Genomic DNA, 20,078 nt, shown 5'->3' with positions numbered 1-20,078 from the left:
CTCACAGGTCCCTTGCTCAACATGCAGGAATTATGGGGACTACAATTCGACATGAGATTTGAGTGGTGACACAGAGCCAAACCATATCACAAGGTGACACTTTGAGAAAGCCCTTTCGACGCATGTTCTCACGTGGATGTCCCTCCAGGCCAGGGTCCTATCAGAAAGGGCTGAAGGAGGTCATGTGGTTAAAGTTCTTAGCTGTGTCTGACATCCAGTAAGTGTGCAATCCCTTTTAGCAATTAAAGGCAAATTGGAACAGGTAGTGGAGGCTCAGAGAGACAATGGGATGAAGCCAAAGTTGCATTGGTAAGTGATGGAGCATGGCTTTGATCCATTTGCCTAGTTCTAAGTCTCTTTCTCCAGTTACATGTTTAGGATCCCGGCAAGGTCTCAGGTTCTTCTGAGAACTGGATCCAGCTTCCATTCTTAAAACGAAGTCAGGAATACAACCAGTGTTGAGTCATGTTTAAGTGCTAAGGCTGGGGAGTTAGCCTCCCTGGGTTCAAATTCTGGCTCTACCACTTCCTGGCTGTGTGTCCTGGGCAAGCTATCCAACCTCGTTGAGACTCAGTTCCCCCATCTGTAATATGAGGATAATATTAATACCACCTAACAGGACTGTTGTGATGGACATACAAGGCTAAGCACAATGCTGCAAAACATTAGAAGTTGTTGCCTCTGTTTTATCACCAGCTTGATATCACCAGAGTCAGCCTGCCATGCCCCTTTCCTTCAATATATTGGTGCAAGTTCTTTATACCTAACTGCTCAGGCAAGCCTTCTGCATTGCACAGGTCCAAGGGCACTGTTCACATCTATTACATTTGAATGGTGTCCTATGGACTTATGCAGTACACAACCTATACTCCTGTACATAGCATACTCAAAGCAAACTATGGGCTATATAGAGGAACTGGATGTCAGAGTCTAGTGGGAAAGCATAAGCACCATGAGATCAGCAGAAGTATCCTGGTTCTGGTGTCCTCCAGCTTAAAGCTAGAGTTCAAGCTACTCCCAAAAGTCTGGGGCCTATGCCTCACTGCCAGAAGGAGGAGATAGTGAGAAATTGTAGGTGTCCTCAATACAGGAATGCAGTTTGGGGAGCTGGATTGCTGGGTGAAAAAACAGGACTTGGGCAAGGAGTGGTCTCTGCTGTAATTCAGGATCTCTGCGTAGAAGCAACTCAAAGTCAAAGGAGAAGATCTGTGTATTCTGGTCATGGAAGACAACACATTAGTTATCAGCTGCTGCTTCAGAACATATACTACTATGTCCTGTACAAGAGCAGCCCAGCATTAAAGGTGGCAGAGCTGAGCCTTCAGTGGTCCACTTCATCCTTCCACCAAGCTAGCCGCTTCATGTCTACACGGTGAAAGTAGCAAATTCCGTGAGCACCAGTCCATTGCCTCATGGCTCTCGCTGTGGCCCAAGGGAACACTGTGGCTATGAAGACACATTTCACAAGTGCATGGATGGTGATGCTGCCAGGGCATGATGGAAATGGAAATCCGGGATATGTGTCTATTCTGGTAAGAACAAAGTATTTCCCCTCCATAGCAAATGGTGACCTATTAATCAACCAGCCATCAGATCCCCTCAACGTGCTATATGATACCTCATTGGTAAAGACATCTGCTGCTGGAACATTCAGCACTGAGCAGTGACGATAGCCCAGGAAGTCTTGGTGCTGGATGCAGGCATACTGCCGTGGCCACGTGGTCATGAGTCCCTTGAACAATGGGCTGACCAGGGGAAAAGCAGGATGGATACCCATGGGGTGAGTTATGTTGTCCACCAAGTACCTCCATGGTATACAATTAATATTTGCTGAATGAATATATTAACCTGATCATTGAGAGGCATAGGGGCAGGGCCTAGATTAGGGTGACATGAGTCAAACACTTGCCTTAAGCAAAAAACTTAAGGGAAGAGGCCCAAAATTTCAGTCATCAAGATAAACAATATTTTGCCAAAATAACTTTTAAAATTAAAAATAATGCCAAGATGACTAAAATCTCAAAATAGTAAATCAAGGCAGGATGTGGTGGGCTCCCCCGCTACAAGAGTGAGATGAGCACGGCCACGTTCCACAAGTGCAGGGTTCGATTCCATCTTGGCGTTGTTTTTAAAGTATTGCATTAAAATAGCACTATTAGTAAAATCTTGTAAAATAGTAGCCTCTCGATGGCTAAGGCTTCCTGGCTAACCCTCTTAATTTCATGCCCCAGGGAAGTGTGTCACTTGCCTTATCCTAGTCACTGCCTAGCACCATCTGCTAGGATTCTTAAGATTTTCCAGACTACAGACAGCACGCGATCTGCCACCAGGCCTGCCAAGTGTGGGGTCACTTGCACAGTTGCTGAACCAGCTATGGGACCTCCTTTTACCTGCAGCTCCACTCAAAGCTGATAACCTTTTAGACAGCGTGGGCACTGGTTGAACTAAGGCCACCCAGGTGTGAAGAGATGAATCAGGCATTAGTACTTTGCCTCCCAAGGAAAATCCCAAGAGGTCCCACGGTCATAGACCCCAGGAGCTTCCCCAAAGCGACTAGTCTGTAAGGGGTTTTTGTTTCTTTGTCTGGTTGCTTTTTAATAGAGTTTATTTTTTTAGAAGAGTTTTAAGTTTATTGAACTGAATAGAAAGTACAGATAACTCCCATATATTCCCTCTCCTTCTCCCCTGAACCCTGCAAACAGTTAACCTATTAATATTACTACTATTTTGAGATGGAGTTTCACTCTTGTTGCCCAGGCTGGAGTGCAATTGTGTGATCTCAGCTCACTGCGACCTCCGCCTCCCGGGTTCAAGTGATTCTCCTGCCTCTGCCTCCCGAGAAGCTGGGATTACAGTCATTCACCACCACGCCTAGCTAATTGTATTTTTAGTAGTGACGGGGTTTCACCATGTTGGCCAGCCTGGCCTCGAACTCCTTACCTCAAGTCATCCTCTCACCTAGGCCTCTCAAAGTGCTGGGATTATAGGTGTAAGCCTCCACGCCCAGCCCAGTTGACCTATTTTTAATACCTTGCATTAGCGTAGGGCATTTATTGTACTTGATGAATAAATACTAATACTACACATTATTAATAACTAAAGCCCTCAGTTTAGAGTTCAATCTCTGTGTGACACATTCTATGGGCTTTGGCAAAGATCATGTACCTGCCATTACAGCATCATACAAAATAGTTTCATAGCCCTAAAAATGCCCTTGCTCCACCTATTCATCCCCCCTTACCTCCTCCCAAACCCCTGGAAACCACTGATCATTTTTTTTAGCTTATTTTTCTTTTTTTAAAATATATATTTTATCGTGTTTTAGGTTTTGGGGTATGTGTGAAGAACATCCCACTGATCATCTTTTTACTATAGTTTTGCCTTTTCCAGGATGTCATATCGTTGGAATCAGAGAGTATGTGGCCTTTTCAGAATGGTTTCCTTCACCTAGCAATATGCCTTTAAGATTCTTCCATGTCTTGCCAGGAGTCGTGGCTCACGCCTGTAATCCCAGCACTTTGGGAGGCCAAGGCAGGTGAATCACGAGGTCAAGAGATCAAGACCATCCTGGTCAACATAGTGAAATCCCGTCTCTACTAAAAATACAAAAAATTACCTGGGCATGGCGGCGCGTGCCTGTAATCCTAGATACTCGGGAGGCCAAGGCAGGAGAATTGCCTGAACCCAGGAGGTGGAGGTTGAGGTGAGCCGAGATCGCGCCATTACACTCCAGCCTGGGTAACAAGAGCAAAACTCTGTCTCAAAAAAAAAGAAAAGATTCTTCCATGTCTTTTTGTGGCTTGATAGCTTTTTTTAAAAAATCCTGAGTGATGCTGCATTCTGAGGATATACCACAGGCTGTTTATCCATCCACCTGCTGAAGGACATCGTGGCCGCTTTCCAGTTCTGGCAATTATGAAAAAGCTGCTGTAAACACTCATGCATAAGATTTTGTCTGGACAGAAGTTTTCGACTCATTTGAGCAAATATTAAGAAGTGTGATTGGCCATGAGTTTTGGGTGCCCAAGACCTCTTGGACATGGGCCCTTTATTAACTTCCAACATCCTCAGACACAACTTCTTCAAGGGAGCTGACCGGTAAGATATTCTATGGAATGGAGAGCCCATCGGAGTCTCTCACACTCAGACACTGGATTATCCTTGAAGCAGAAGGCAAAGGTGTACTGCTGCCTCTATCAGCAGAAGGCAAACGATTTCTAGAGATCCAGTTTAACGGAAGCGGAGAAAACAAAAGATCCCCCCACCAGTAATGCCCCCACTCTAGAAAGAAGTTGTGTCGAGGACACAGAAGGGAGAAAAGGGTTGTATTTTCCAATTTAACACAAGTTTCTCCTCCCCAGATGTAGCTGGTCCAACTCTTGCCTTTGTGTTCAATCTCTAAATGAGAAAGAGCTTTTGCCTGCAATGATCACTTGCCACAAGGAGATCATAATTAATGGAGAAAACACGTATTTCTAAGCAGTCAGAAAACTGCTTTCTAACAACAAATGAAAATATAATTAACGTTCCCCGGCTTTATTCTCTGGGGAGATTTTTTTTTTTCTTTTTACAGATTGAAAGGAAGAAACATATTAGGAGTATGTTGTGGGTTGAATTGTGCTCCCAAAAAAGACAGGTCGAAGTCCTAGCCCCAGTAGCCGAGAATGTAACCTTCTTTGGAAATAGGGTCACTGCAGATATAATTAGTCAAGATGAGGTCATACCACAGTAAGGTAGGCTCTTAAGCCAATATGACCAGTGGCCTTATAAGAGGAGAAGAGGCCGGGCACAGTGGCTCATGCCTGTAGTTCCAGCAGTTTGGAAGGCCGAGGTGGGTGGATCACCTGAGGTCGAGAGTTCGAGACCAACTCAACCAACATGGAGAAACCCCATCTCTACTAAAAAAAAATATAAAAATTGGCCAGGCATGGTGGCACATGCCTGTAACCCAGCTATTTGGGAAGCTGAGGCAGGAGAATCTCTTGAACCCAGAAGGCGGAGGTTGCAGTGAGCTGAGGTTTTGCACCATTGCACTCCAACCCTGGGCAACAAGAGACTTTGTCTCAAAAAAAAAACAAAAAGAAGAGAAGAGACACAGACACCCAAGAGGAGGATGCCATGTGACCACAGAGACAGAGACTAGAGTGACACAGCTGCAAGCCAAGGAATGGCAAGGATTGGTGGCCAACACCAAAAGCCAGGAAGATGCAAGAAAAGGTCCTCTCCAGAGTTTCAGAGGAGCACGGTCCTGCGGACTCAGAACTTTGAGTCTTCAGAACAGTGAGAGAATACAAGGCTGTCGTTTTAAGCCACCCCATTTGTGGCACTTTGTTACTGCAGCCCTAGCAAACTAATACCGAGCAGAATCACCCGATGTTTCACTTTGCAGGTGAATGCCTGGCCCTGGCAGGTGCACTGATTTACCTGACATCCCAAGCAAGTGGGAAGCAGAGATGAGACTCGAATCAACGTCCACCTGACTCGAAGACCAGTGTTCATTTCACATGACTGCCTCTCCTATGTGTGGCAGCCTTGCCTGGGGCAGCCAGGTTCCCTTCTGAACATGCACTACTTTGGATTCAGCACCTGGGCAACAGGTGCACGCAGGCCTGGTGTACTTGGATGCAGAAGGCTTTAGAAACCAAGGTAGAAAAAAACGTATGTGATGACTGAGGAAGGAGGAGCAAAAGAAGATAAATGATTAATAATGATTGAGCTCCGTGCCAGATGTTTTATACGCATTGTCTCATTTACCTCCCACAATAACCCCTGGGTGTAGTTATAAATATTCTCATTTTTCAGATTAAAAACTGATTATCAGAGAAACTAAATAATTCTCCCAAAATCTAGCTGGTGAGGAGATTCAGACCCAAGTCTATGTGACTCCAAACTCCAAGCTCCATGCACTATTTTTGAGCAGTTTCATCTCTTCCCTTGGTGTTTTTTGTTTGTTGGTTGGTTTTGTTTTCTGTTGTTTTGGCTTTTGGTTTTTTGCCTGTATATATTTGTCTGTTTGCTTTGAGACAGGGTCTGGCTCTGCCACCCAGGCTGGAGTGCAGTGGCACAACCACAACTCATTGCAGCCTCCACTTCCTGGGCTCAAGCCACCCTCCCACCTCAGCTTCCCAAGTAGCTGGAACCACAGGCATGCACCACCAGCTGGCTAATTTCTGTATTTTTAGTAGAGATGGGGTTTTGCCATGCTGCCCAGGTTGGTCTCAAACTCCTGGCCTCAACTGACCCACTTGCCTTGGCCTCCTAAAGTGCTGGGATTACAGGCATGAGCCACGGTGCCTGGATTCCCATGGTTTTATTTGCCATCTTTATGTTAGTGACTCCTAGATTTTTATCTGAAGCCCCACAACTCATCTCCCTGTTCAAAATCTCCATTTTAACATCTCACATGTCCAAATTTAACATGTCCAAATTTTAATCCATCTTCCACCAAAACCTGGCTACCCAACCACCAAGACAACCAAGCTAGAAACCTTGGAAGCATCCTCGACTCCTCTGCTGCCTCATGCCCGCTCCCATCCTCCAGCCCCAGCACACAAACCCAACAATTCCCCAAGTTCCATTCATCCAACCTCTTTCCATCTCCACTGCTTCCACGCTGGTCTGAACCACCATCATCTTAGCCTGGGGGAGCTGTAATCTTCTGACTGATCTCTCTGCCTTCCAGTGTCTCTTCTACAGTCTAATTTCCCTCATGCAGTAGTGACAGAAATTTCTTGAAGCACCACAAATGTTATCATATTCTTCTCCTGAGGAAAAAACCCTTCCCATGTGCTATTCACTGTTATAAGTCCTTGACATATAGCAACTCATTTAATCTTAAAAACTACCCTATGCCATAGGCACTAGGTTGTTCTTCTGTTACAGATGAGAAGATTGAGATGCTGTAAGGTTAAGCCACCTGTCCAGGGTCTCACAGTTGGCGAGTGGCAGAGTTTATGCTCTTATGAGTTACATGAAACATTATTTCCAAGGATGCCATCTGCTCTGATGATAAAAGTCCAAAATCCTTAACTTGGCCTGTAAGGGCCTTCAGGGTTGCACTCCTGCCTCCATCTCTCCATCCCATCTCCTCTCTCTCTTTCATTCTTCTCGAGTCTACAGCAAAGACTGGGATTTTTTTTTTTTTTTTTAGATAGAGTCTCCCTCTATTGCCCAAGCTGGAGTGCAACAGCACAATCTCAGCTCATGGCAACCTCTGTCTCCTGGGTTCAAGTGATCCTCCTGCCTCAGCCTCCCAAGAAGCTGGGACTACAAGTGCTCACCACCATGCCCAGCTAATTTTTGTATTTTTAGTAGAGAAGGAGTTTCATCATGTTAGTCAGGCTGGTCTCAAACTCCTGACCTCAAGTGATCCACCTACCTCAGCCTCCCAAAGGGCTGGAATTACAGGTGTGGGCAACTGGGCCCAGCCAGGACTGGAATTTTGTTAAACATCTTCAAAATCTCTGAGCTTCTTCCTGCATCAAGACCTTTGCATGAGCTCTTCCCTCTGCCTAGAATGCAGCTGTCCCCATTTTTCAATGTTGCTTCCTCAGAAAAGCTTTCCATAAGCCTCCGACCAGGTCAGCTCCCCTATGTTATGCTTCTACTGTCACCTGTACTTTTTCTTCTCTGTGGTACTTATTGCAATTGTAATAAACGACGTGTATAATTACATGCCCAGTGTCTGCTTCCCCCCACAGACAGTAAGCTCCAGGAGAGCAGGAAGGTTTGTTTCCCTGGGACATTGCCCAGAAAACCAATGTTCAATACAATGATGGCTTGAAAGAACAAACAAAATAAAGAACAGAAAATAAATGAAGATACTGTGCTTCAGCTGTCTGTCCAGCCAAGAGGCACATGTCTGATGTAATACCTTTTTTCTAAGAAGAACATCTCATACTTTAAGGGTATACACAAATCACTTGAGAATCTTACTAAAATTTTGGATTGGATTCAGTAGCTTGAGGTGGGATCTGAGAGCCTGCGTTTTGGACAAGCTCCAGGTGATGCTGGTGATGCTGATCCTGGAGCCATACATAGAACAGTAAGTATTTAAAGCATCTCAGGCCGGGCACGGTGGCTCACGCCTATAATCCCAGCACTTTGGGAGGCCAACACGGGTAGATCACAAGGTCAAGAGATCGAGACCATCCTGGTCAACATGGTGAAACTCCATCTCTACTAAAAAAAAAAAAAAAAAATTAGCTGGGCATGGTGGTGCGCACCTGTAGTCCCAGCTACTCGGGAGGCCGAGGCATGAGAATTGCTTAAACCCAGGAGGCAGAGGTTGCGGTGAGCCGAGATCGTGCCATTGCACTCAAGCCTGGATAACAAGAGTGAAACTCTGTCTCAATAAATAAATAAATAAATAAAGCATCTCTCGCCTCGGTCTCTCTTTCATGAGTGTGGCTTTCAGGTCTCTTCCCCTACCTTGATGGCACCCAGTTATTAAAAGAGGACTTTCTGCAAACTTTTGCTACAGTGGCATGGGGGGTGGGGGCAGCAGTGGGTGAAGAGTGCCTTCTGCTTGCTGCTGAATTCCTCCCACAGTCTCCCAGGGCACGGAGGGGAATAGTTCCTCCCCTCCCTTTTCCTGTCTTGTTGAGGTTCTCCTGGTAGTAGCTGTTGCTTCCCAACCCATATGTCCTGTCTTGTTCTGTTTTCTGTTGCTACAACTTAATATCTGAGTCTGGATTATTTATTAAGAAAAACATGTGCTGGGCAGGGTGGCTCATGTCAGTAATCCCAGCACTTTGGGAGACCGAGGCGGGAGGATCACAAGGTCAAGAGATCTAGACCATCCTGGCCAACATGGTGAAACCCTGTCTCTATAAAAAAAATAAAAATAAAGAAAAGAGAAAACATGTCTTTCTTAAAGTTCTAAAGACTGAGAAGTCCAAGACCAAGGGGTTGCATCTGGTGAGGCCCTTCTTGCTGTGTCATAATGTGGTGAAATGCATCACATGATAAGAGCCAGGGAGCTGCCAGCTCAGTTCTCTTCCTCTTCCCCTAAAGCCACCAGTTTCATCATGGGGGCCCAGCCTGATGACATTATCTCATCTTAATTATCTCTCAAAGGCCCCACCTCCAATCAACATACGGATTTGGGAATTTGGTTTCCACAACATGAAATCTGGGGGCACATTCAAACCATAACACCCCTTTTATCAGACTAGTCCCTGGGTCCTGTGAGTCCTAAAGGCTTAAAGGCTCTCCCTGCCCCCTTCCCCAGGGATTTGCCTTGGGCAGATCTGCCTCCTCTCAGAGGCTACTCTCTTCTTACTCCCATCCCCACCAGTGGCAACCAGTAGCTAGTGACTGACATGGGAGTACAAATGCCATTCCCCTGGCCTCAAGCGGGGTCCACTCTGTGGTACAATTCATGCTCCAGAGCTCCCCGTGAATCAGACTGAAGTTGACCTCTAGTGTCAGGTCCTTCTCCTCCCATGTCCAGCTCCCTTCACTCCCCATCTGCAATAATTTACTCTCTGAAAAAATTCTGCAAGAATCTCCATCTAGGAAAGCTGACCTAAGACATCCCCTCCATCAGATCCTCCTTCTCCTCTCTAAGGAGGTATCTACCTTCTTTTTTCCCAGCCATAATGGCAGAGACACAGAATGCCAGAAACTGAAACTAGTGTGCAGATAATGGAACATACCTTGGGAAGTACAACTAAAATATCACACAAAAGAAACTCCAACTCCTTGAGCATCATGCTGTCATCCACATTCTCAGCTACAACCCTAGCATGGCCCTAGGGTTCTGTCTCTTAGACGGAGGCCACCCACCAAACCAGGGAGGAATCATGGTATGGTTTCCTCGCATACTGAGTGCTGAGTTACCAGCAGATCCTTTGTCCCTGGGCCTCACCTGGCCTGGCCCTAGCCTTCCCAAAGCAAAGCCCTCCCCTCATAATCATGGTGGCCATGCACAGGAATAGAAATACAATGGGAACAGACAGGAATCCAAAGAGAAGGAAGACATCACCTCTCATGCATTCCCAGCACCTCTTTCTTTGGCCCATTTGGAAACCCACACCTTCTCCCCCCAGCCTAACACCTGCCTCCATCCTGGGCCCCAGGATATTCAGAAGTGCTTTTGATGCCTGATGCGTGTGTAGACGTACAGCTGGAGGCAGTGAGGGAAGTGGACATGCCCACAGGTCCAGGGGCAGCAGAGGAAAGGGGAGGAAAGGAGAGGGTTAAGGAGCTGGCAGCAGACACAAACACCTTCTGAGCTGCACTCCTCACCATTCCTTTTCTGTGCATTTAAATGCATTCTGTCACACTGAGTTATGTCACCGGGAGGAAATGCCCAACTCGGCGACATTTTTAAAGATTATTTTTTAGATCACCTATCACTATCCATTTGAGGAACGATTGTTCAATCTGAAAAAAATAAATTCAAAACTGTCCCCATCTAAGCAAGATGGAAAAATAACTTTCCCTATTCTTTTCTTTCTTTTTATTTTTTTAAGAAGGTTTATTTCTGAAGGACAGGTTTGAAAGTCAGTTTTCACCTTGGTATTCTGGCTGGATTTGAGCCCCTCTGTAAGCTGAGCATTATGCCTTGTCATACAAGTAAACAAATGAATGGACAGCCAGCTGTGTGACCTCAGGCAATCTATTTAACCTCTCTGGGCCTTAATGTCCTCAATGGTTACACTGAGATACCAATACTGACCAAGACCATCAAATGAGATGATGTCCAGGACAGTCCTTGAGTGTGTAACATGTCTTTTCCACTAAAGGGTCAATTCCTCAAGGGCAGGGAGCAGGCTCGCACCAATTCTGCCCTCCCAGTGGAGCCTGTATAGGGCCTGGCCCACAAGAAGTGTTTAATACATGTCAGATGGATGGACAGTGTTTGGTGGCTGGATGTCTGGGATACATGATGCAGGGATGGATGCATGAAACAGTAGGCTGAAAAATAGTTTTCAAAAAAAAGCAAACAAATAATCCCAAAAAGGCCCTTATTTGCAGTATTCTCCAATTTCCATGGTGTAAATATTCCCACCATGGCTGATTGTCAAACCATCAAGTGACATCATTAAATGCAGAGTCAGAAACAGATGGGCACAATCAGCTCTTAAGAGACTGTAGAAGCCAGCTCCCACACCCAACAGATGGATGGAGGGAGGGAGGGAGGGATGAAAATGAAGGAAGGAGGGAAGAAAGGGAAGAAGGAAGGGAGGGAGGGAGAGGTTGGGATGGTTCAGGAAAGGAAGGAAAAAGGAAAGAGGAGAACAGAGCCAGAATAGATGTGTACCATAGAAAAGAAAAGAAAAATACTCAGAGACTAAGGGAGTGCCAGGAAGAGCAAAACCCAAGGCAGAAAGAAACCTTGGTTCCCAGAACTCATCATGGACCAGGACTAAGTCCACACATCCCCTGGAGTAAATTATTTCTTCTTAAGAACCGGTTGGGGCCACATGCAGTGGCTCACACCTACAATCCCAGCACTTTGGGAGGCCGAGGCAGGTGAATCACCATGTCAGGAGTTGGAGACCACCCTGGCCAACACAGTGAAACCCCATCTCTTCTAGAAAAACAAAAAATTAGCTGGGCGTAGTGGCAGGGACATGTCCTCCCAGCTACTCAGGAGGCTGAGGCAGGAGAATCACTTGAACCTGGGAAGTGGAGGTTATAGTGAACTGAGATCGCACCACTGCACTCCAGCCCAGGCGAAAGAGTTAGACTCCATCTCAAAAAAAAAAAAAAAGAAGAAGAACCAGTTGGGGTGGGAGCTATTTAGTCTCCAGGACAATGCTCCTCAATTATTTTTAAGAATTAGAGGCCAGGTGTGGTGGCTCACACCTGTAATCCTGGCATTTAGTGAGGCTGAGGTGGGAGAATTGCTTGAGCTCAGGAGTTCAAGACTAGCCTGAGCAATATAGCAAGACCCTGTCTCTACAAAAAAAAAAAAAAAATTAATTAGCTGAGCTTGGTGGTGTACACCTGTGGTCCTAGCTACTCAGGAGGCTGAAGTGGGAGGATCGCTTGAGCCCAGGAGGTTGAGGCTGCAGTGAGCTATGATCATGTCACTGCACACCATGCACGCCAGCCTGAGTAACAGAGTGAGTTCCTTTCTCAAAAAAAAAAAAAAAAAAGGAGAATTAGGAACCTTTTTTTTTTTTTTCAAATAAAATCGTACTTGGAAGCTCAATAATAATTATAGCTGCTATTTATTAAGCATTTACTACGTACCAGGTATAGTCTAAGTGCATTGCGTGGAATATCCCATGGACTCCTCCTGATGGTGAGGGAGACAGATGCTCCTACCATCCTCAGTTAATCAGTGTGGTCAAAGCATTTGTCCAAGTTCACGTAACAATCAGGAGATCCAGAATTTAAGCCCAGGCAGTGACAGCAGTCCTAACCACTCTGTTCTCCTGCTCTAATAGATCAAAAGGAAAAGAAATGGCTGCCCTGCTGAACTGTCCCTGTGGGACATAAGCCAGGCCACTCAGAGGCCCCACACAGAGCCAGGTACTTGGAAAAGAAGCAGGAAGAACAAGTGCTAGTCCTGGTTCTGCCCATGGCTGGCTGTGTGTCCTTGGGAAAACCTCTGGCCCTCTCTGAGCCTTGCTTCTCTTATTTATAAAACAAGTGATCATCTTGTTTTATAAATGAGAGAACCAAGACTCAGAGAGGACCAGAGGGGGTTGAAGTGAGCCCCTTCAACCTTGTGGGTTCAAGCAATCCTCCTACCTTAGCCTCCCAAGTAGCTGGGACCACAGGTGCATAGAGAGGGCCAGAGGGAGCCATGGTAACAGACTGGTGATGGAGCCCCAAGACTCAGCAGGCTGTCCCTCCCTCCCTCCCTCCCCCTCTCCCCCTCTTCCTTCCTCCCTTCCTCCCTCCCTCTCCCTCTCCCCCTCCTCTCTTCCTCTCCCTCTCCCTCCTACCCCCTTCCCCCTTGCTCCCTCCTTCCCTCCCTCCCTTCCTCCCTCCCTCCCTTCCTCCTTTCCTTCCTCCCTCCCTTCCTCCTTTCCTTCCTCCCTCCCTGTCTATAGCCATTACAGATTATGCATTAGACAATTCTCACAAGAAGGGTCTTGAAGCCTTCAGAAAAGAATAACTCGAGTTAGCCACACTCTGTATTTGTTATGTACCTCTAGAGCACCAGGACCCATTTGATTTATAACAGAATGCATCTACTTTTGAGCTTATAGGACATTCTTGAAAAACCCTGATAGTAATCATATCTGTAATTAAATTAAATCTTGTAGGGATGATTTTCTTCTCAAGGATAGTTATTTTTAAAGTCATTTTTGCTAGTGCAGAGTAACAGGAATTTATTTTCCAGCACTGCCTTCATGTACATTTTTACAGCTATGCACCCAATTAACGTTGTTTCTATGGGGAAGGAAAAACCACCACAGAGAACGAAACCAAACAACTTGGTCAGCCTGGCTGAGTGTTACTGTCTATGGGACTCTTATCCCTTTGAAAATCTAAAGAAGAAATACAGATTTTTCTCCCCAGAGAAATGCAGCACTTACTAGACTTTGGATATAACTTTGGGACAGGAGGCATGAGAGGACCTCAAGCCTCAGGAGTTAGGATAAAGGATGGTGTTTGCCCAGCAGGAATGTGTCTGAGGTCCCAGGTAATTCTTCAGATCCACAATTCAATGTCCTTAATCAATGCAGAAAAATAGCCCAAAGCCACTCAGACACCACCTGAGATTTTTAAAATGAAGAATACCCTTGATAAATAAAACTCTTAATGAAATACAAGCAATTAAGCTAAAAGTTCTATCAAATGCAGCCTGTCACTCAGCAACCTGACACTTAATTGAATTTCTCTTTCCGCCCCCTGGCTCCTTTTTCCTGATAAACAAATTCATTCACTGCAGATCAAGTTTCCCTAACCCAGAAACCAACGACAGTCAATCAACTAATTGACACAACAAAAGACTTCTATTTTTTTAAGTTCCCCTAATTAAAGTGGAAATGAAATTTTATAATACTCTGGTGCCCGGTATTAATTACTCTGTGGTTAACCCTCTCCCTCCTTCTCGGGGACCTGGCAGCAGGGAGTAGAGGATCCGGAAGTCCCAGACCCAGACACAAGTCCAAGTTCCAGCTCTACCCTGAGTTCACTGTGTGACCTGGAGAATTTGCTTCTCCTCTCTGTTTTCCATCAGCTGTAACACAAGGGATAGAACTAGGTGGTTTCCAAGGCTGCTCCTGGCTCTAACTCTTATCTTTTATGATCCAGAGGACAGTGTCACGGCACAGTTCTCTCTCTGTGACTCATAGGTTTACCAGCACAGCTGGCAGAAGCTCTCCCAAAGCAGAGAACCGAAAACACAGCCCATTTACTTCAATAGGCTCCCTCTACCTGACAAACGCAGCTGCCAGGAACGCATCCACTGCTCTTCAAGCTGGGCATCCATCCCCACATTCCCAGGTACACCCCCAACATACACACATTCATACAAACCTCTTCTTGCAGCACACTGCTTCTCACGCTCATCTCACACACACACATACACACAGTTCAAGACCAGGTGCACACACAATGCATGCACTCATGCACGCACACATATACATAAACACACACCCCTTCCAGAGCAAGTCCCATCAATCAGGGTCATGCACGAACACACAGACACAAACACCACATGCTCCTGAAACACATATTTAACTGCATGTCCCTTTAGACAGTAGATAACTCAAATCTGTGCACACGTTCATCCCCCCCACCCCTGAGAAGTCAGCACACACGTGTGTAGCCCAGACTCCTTTTTAGAGCAAAGCCCCTCCAATGAGGCCATGCACACACGTTTGCACACTCACATGCCCCCCTCCTCACCATCACTGTCAAATATGAGCTTGCGCTGTGTTTGAGCAGGTTATCCAATTGCAAGAACGCTTTGGCGGGGTCAGCCCCAAGGATCTCCAAAACCTGACCGACCAGGACCTTCCCAAACTCTCTGTGTTCCAAAGTCTCTCATTCACCCAAGGGTTCCTGAGTGATGCCACTGTACCTGGCATTGCATGGGGAGGAGCACAGTGACTGGGACAGACACAGTCCCTATGGAGGACGCTCTGTTCCTGGCAGTTCCCAGCTGCCGGACATGGTGCCCAGCCCAGACTCCCTAGCAGGTAGTGAGGGCCCCGTCCCTGGACACTGGCACATCCAGGGGTCTCATTCAGAGGCAGCGTTTTCATGACATCATGGCCCCGGGACGGCCTTTGGGTCAGGTCTTACAAGACAGGAGTGGGTGTGCCAGGCAGAGACACAGCATGAACAAAGGCGGGGGGCTGGGATGGGGGCGCCGAGAGGCAGCACAGTGCAGGGTGTGGGCGGCCCAGCTCTACTGCCTGCAGGGCTGCAGCAAATCACTCAACAGCACCAAGCTTCAACCACCTCGTCTACAAAATGGAGACAATAGCAGCAGCTGTCAGAGAAGGACCATCTACTCCCTCCACAAGTAGAGATCAGGCAGCTACTATGCCAGGCACTGTTCAAGGCACTTGGGGTTGCTCTGCAGAGCAAAGAGAGTGACAAATGCCAGCGATGCCATGCCCAGCCTGGCAGGACTCCCAGGCATGTGAAGGGGTGAAGTGGGCAGAAGGCCCCAAATGCCAGTGGGAAGATTGGTCCCTGGAATGAATGAACAGTAGGAAGGGTGGGAAGGGCAAGAGGCTGAGGCTGGAGTCAGGCTGGGAGGAAGGGGCCGTGGCGAGGGACAGGTGATGGAGACCCCAGGCTCAGGACACCTGTCCCTCTTCACAGTCTCACACTGTCTCAGCCCCAACCTTGCCTTGTCCCAGCTCCATTCCTCAAGGAGCCCCTTCCAGGGCAGGGGTCTGGCTTCCCCTGCAGCTTTGCAAATCCAGGCTGGGGTAGTGGGGGCAGGGGGCAGCGGGTACATTTCTTCCCCTTGGACCTGAAGCGGATGCTCTCGGCATCTAATGCCTTCTGTTTAGCTCATCTCCCTGTCTCTGTTTTCATGTTTTCCTCTCTCACGCTGGCTGTGTGGAGCACATCTCTCAGAAAATACTTGCTTTTGAAAGTTGTTGCCATAACAACCACTTCATTACACGCCAGGCCCAGTATCTCAGAAATGCAGAATCTTTCCTTAAAAGCGTGCGCTGCACATCAAAGGGGAATAGGAGCTCATTATTTTTACATTATTTTGCAGGCAAATAGATATTTTCCAATACACATTTCTTTTCTAAGTTGATTTTCTTGTTCAGTGGAAATGCACATTCCTTTCTTAACGCTTTCCTGCCTGTGGAGTGCAGGGCTTCGAAACCTGAGTCCCTCAAAACAGGAGGGAGAAAGCATTTCTTTGCTGGGCTGTTCATGCCTTGGTCCTCAGCAGCACTGCAGCTCATGAAGGGTAGTTTGCTCTAATTCGCAATTTGATCGCACCTAGACATTCTGGAAAAGGCCGGCATTGTTTATGCAGCATCCACAGCTTTCACTCATCTGACTTTGCACTAACCAAGATTTTGTAACAAGTGAGTTAATTATTTAAGGAGCCAAATCAAAACCAAACCAAACAACTTTCACCATATGGGATAGAGATGTGTTCCAGGATCCTGTTTTCTGAACCAGAGGGTGCTGTCCAAATTTCACAGTTCTCCGTAAGCGAATACCTCGCATGTCTCTCTCCCCTCGCCAGCATGTAGACACCATGATTTTTGTCTGTTTGAATCACGTCTTTATCACCAGCACCTAGAGCAGTGCCCAAGCCTGCAGACACTCAGTAAATACCTGCTGAATAAACTAATGATTATGCTGTGAATACTGTCTCCTCTAACAATTCTGCAGAAAAAAGGGATGATCAACCCCATTAGACAGATGAAGAGTTTGAGGCTCCAGTAAGTTAATTCAATAATAATATTAAGAACAATAATAAGCGCTAACTTGTAAACTTTTTATTGAAGCATAATATGCATATAGAGAAGCGCACATTAGCATACTGCTCCCTGACTTTTCATAAACACCCCTGGGTAACTAACACCCAGATCAAGAAACAAAACATTTAGAGGGAGGAAGAAGACTGAGCAGGACTCACATCAGGGGTGACCTCACAGTAGCTCCCTAAACTACAGCAGATTTATCTTATGCAATCTTTTAAAATGTTTATTTCATTCTTTTGAACCAGGGTCTGGCTCTGTCACCTGGGTTGTAGTGCAGGGGTGCTATCACAGCTCACGGCAGCCTCAACCTCCTGGGCTCAAGCAATCCTCCCACCTCAGCCTCCTAAGTAGCTGGGACTACATGTGTGTGGCACCATGCCTAGCCAATTTTTTTATTTTTAGTAGAGATACGTCTCACTATGTTGCTCAGGCTGGTCTCAAGCTCCTGAGCTCAAGCAATCCTCCTGCCTCAGCCTCCCAAAATGCTGGGATTACAGGCATGAGCCACCTCTCTGCCATGGGACAAGAGACCAATTTTCTGGTTCCTTGTCCCACTGCAGAGTTGGGTCTGCAACCCCGAGCTTTCATGGTCTGTTCCAACTCCATTCTTCTGGGAGGTCCCCTCTCATTCCCTCAGGCCCCAAGGTCTGCAGTGCATTTACCATATTTGGGGCCTGTGCAGGGAGTTGGGGACACTTAACACAAAAAGGACAGAGTCCAGCCAGCAGCATCCCCACAGCACCGCCCAGGTCTGGGTGGCACAGTCTCACTTAGTCCCATCCGGCCTGTCCTCCCTCCATCCGAGCACCACTCACTCTACTGAGCCCTTGTTGGCTCTCAATTTTCTCTTTAATAAAAGACTAAATCTTCTCCCCATTCTCCTTACCGCTCTTGGAAGAAGCCAATGTGGTGTCTCTTGACCAGCTCACCTCCGCTTTCCTAATAACCTGTGTTACTGTCTGCCCTGGATTCTCTCCTGAGCCAGTTTTTAACATCTTATTGGTTCCTTCATTAATTAATGAGCTTAAAAAATATTTGGCACACATTTAAAAAAAAAAAAAAGAAAACAAAGAATGAATCAATGCCTTTGGAGCCTTTGCCATGAGCGTGAGCACCTCCCGCCTTGCCGAGTTTTACACTCCCTAAGACCCAGGGCCTAATGCCAGACAAGCCTCTCTTCATGAACAGGGACAGCTCCTTGCCTGTTTTCTGACACCTTTTGCAGCAGCCTGGATGGCTGTGCTGTAAAAAGCCACTCCACCCTGGGCCCAGAGCGTGCGTTTGGCAACGGTGTTCCTTTAATGGATGCACATGTGTCTATTGTGAGTGCAAACATAATGGTCGCCATGGAGATGTGGTCACAATGACTAATTAGACAAAAGAGTGTTTCTCAAGCCTTGAAAGACATCACGGATGTCATAAACGAGCATCGTCTTATTCCGTTGATGTATTCCTTCTCATTTCTCCCTAGAAACATCAATACATGGTCCCTGGCAACATGACCTTATTATGAAATCATACCCTTTTTTTGAGATGGAATTTTGCTCTGCCACCCAGGCCAGAGTACAATGGCACAATCTCAGCTCACTGCAACCTTCACCTCCTGGTTTCAAGCAATTATCCTGCCTCAGCCTCCTAAGTAGCTGGAATTATAGACATGCCCCACCACGCCCAGCTAATTTTTGTATTTTTAATAGAGACAGGGTTTCACCATGTTGGCCAGGCTGGTTTCGAACTCCTGACCTCAAGTGATCCACCATCTTGGCTTCCCAAAGTGCTGGGATTACAGGCATGAGCCACAGTGCCTGGCCTGAAGTCATATTCTTTAACCACCTGGTTAGAACCTTCCAGATCCTTAACTGCAGGATTCCAATCCCGGCACACATTCCTAAGGCAACAACAGGGCACTGGTTCACGGCTAGCATTTACAGACTGGACTGTCCGACTCCGGCCCTGCCTGCTCACTCTCATGGTGGCTGTTAAAAAGACCAGGGTTACTCCAAGCTATGGGGCCCTCACAGCTCCCTCCACCCCACCAGCCTGACTCAGCCGTCAGCTGCCCCACTGGGCTCACCCCAATACCTTCACTGATATGTTTCAGGTTGCTGCATGGGATTCTTCTTATCATGCCCCTCCCTAACAAGGCTGGGGGCATTGAGTATTAAATATCCTGCATTCTGGTTTTTGTCTCTGAGATGGAGGCTCACTCTGTTACCCAGGGTGGAGTGCAGTGGCACAATCTCAAATCACTGCAACCTCCACCTCCTGGGTTCAAGTGATTCTCATGCCTCAGCCTCCCAAAGTGCTGGGGTTACAGGCATGAGCCACCTCACCTGGCTCTGATTGCTTTCATATCTTTGTCTTTCTTAACATCTGTTCTCTCTCTATTCATAATTCCATTTTCAGCAGGGTCTCTTCCGGTTTTGCCATTTATAATTAATTTGGGGTTCTGTAATGTTATTTGATCTCAGTTTGTTTCCTTAACTCTCTCTTTTCTGTGTCATCTTGTTGTTTAATCATCTCATTTCTGAAATTTTGTTTTACCAAATTCCTGTTCTTGTTGTCTTTTTTATTTTTATTTTATTTTTTACAGTCTTGCTCTGTCACCCAAGCTGGAGTGCAATGGCACGATCTCGGCTTGCAACCTCCACTTCCCAGGTTCAAGAGATTCTCCTGCCTCAGCCTCCTGAGTAGCTGGGATTACAGACCGCCACCACGCTTGGCTGATTTTTTGTATTTTTAGTAGAGACGTGGTTTCACCATGTTACCCAGGCCTGTTTCAAACTCTCGAGCTCAGGCAATCTGCCCGCCTTGGCCTCACAAAGTGCTGGGATTACAGGTATGAGCCACCACATGTGGCCTGTTCTGTCCCTTTATATCAGAGAGCACCTGTGTGAAATTTTCTTCCAGTTTGGGGTTATTTCTTCTTCTAGACTGAATTCTTTGTCCTTATGGTGCTTTTCTTCTTGGGGTTTTGGTAGGAGTGTGTTTGCATAGTTTCCATCAGTTTCTTACTTGCTTGTGGGCATTTCTGTTCAAATATTATTTTTGCTGTTATACAGTGTGAACATGGACTCATTTCTCAGTGTGTGTGTGATAGGTTTTCCCATAGTTTGAGGTCCAGATATCTTTTGTTTTGAACATTTTCCTTTAGCCTGGGATCATGGCGGGATGAGGGAAGGAAAGTAATAA

At 46.5% G+C, this 20,078-nt stretch overlaps 1 long non-coding RNA gene across 2 annotated transcripts in view; it reads right to left on the bottom strand.

Annotated features, from left to right (window-relative positions):
• The window catches only part of LOC128932047 (uncharacterized), a 130,849-nt gene extending 112,677 nt beyond the window's left edge, over nt 1-18,172 (bottom strand). For both annotated transcript variants that reach the window (XR_008481316.2, XR_008481317.2), the window contains exon 1: nt 17,773-18,172. This is a non-coding gene — a long non-coding RNA (uncharacterized LOC128932047). The remainder of the gene's footprint in view (nt 1-17,772) is intronic.
• Between the last annotated feature and the right edge of the window lie 1,906 nt (nt 18,173-20,078).

This window comes from Callithrix jacchus, chromosome 5 (assembly GCF_049354715.1).
Source record: "Callithrix jacchus isolate 240 chromosome 5, calJac240_pri, whole genome shotgun sequence".
NCBI lineage: Eukaryota > Metazoa > Chordata > Mammalia > Primates > Cebidae > Callithrix > Callithrix jacchus.
Note: the sequence above shows the minus strand (reverse complement) of the source record. Positions and strands in the feature narration are given on the sequence as shown.